Here is a 947-nt window from a genome sequence, read left to right as displayed (position 1 = left end):
AGGGCGGAGTGAAAATAATCAAATTAGTCGAATCGTTTGAGCTGAGCGAAAAAATGTGTGGGTTGACATTCAAAAAAAGTAAACAAAAATCTAAAATCGGTTAATATATCTTCTGTTCCCTTTTTTGATTTAAAAATTTAAATTTTTCAAAATTCCAAAAAATTTCACTATTTCTTCGAAAATTATGGGGAATTTTTTCTATGTACAGTTTTTGTATAGGACTCAATAAAAAAAAAACATTTTTTTGCCATTTTCAAAAAATTCTAAATTAAGCAAACAAAATTTGTTTATTTTTAAATTTTTATTATTATTCACTAGAAAAAAACTAAACATAGAAAAAGTTCGCCATAATTTTCGAAGCACTAGGGAAACTTTTTGGAATTTTCAAATAAAAAAAGGGAACAGAAGATATTAACCGATTTCAAAATTATTTTTTTTCTTTACTTTTTTCGGATGTCTACCCACAAATTTTTTTCGCTCAGCCTAAACGATTTGACCAATTTGATCATTCTCACTCCGCTCTATTATATATACACATATCGAATTTTTACATTGAAAAAATTTATTATTAATGTAATCCTGGCTGTACTTCCTATTTGTAGTCAAAGTTTTATAAAAAAAAAAGTAAATTAATTATTAAAATAACAATTAGAAACAGGAGTGACAATTTACAAAAAATTTAAACTGGATCATGTGATTTTTTAAATCGCAATACGACGACGTGCGCATGTTAGACCTGCACTCACTTGTTTTCCTAATTTCACAACAAAGGAACACACACATGCCGGTGCGATTAAAGCCTTTGGTATTTATGTGATTGGATATTATTTTTACCTTGAACTTGTGCTTAATCAATAGTTTACTGGTAGTGAATTATTTAAAAAGTGTTTTAAAGTGAAAACAGAATAAAAATAATGTCTCCAAGTGCTACCGATCGGTGTGCTTAC

The sequence above is a fragment of the Belonocnema kinseyi genome, chromosome 5 (assembly GCF_010883055.1).
Source record: "Belonocnema kinseyi isolate 2016_QV_RU_SX_M_011 chromosome 5, B_treatae_v1, whole genome shotgun sequence".
Classification (NCBI taxonomy): Eukaryota; Metazoa; Arthropoda; class Insecta; order Hymenoptera; family Cynipidae; genus Belonocnema; species Belonocnema kinseyi.
This window is presented reverse-complemented; position numbering follows the sequence as displayed.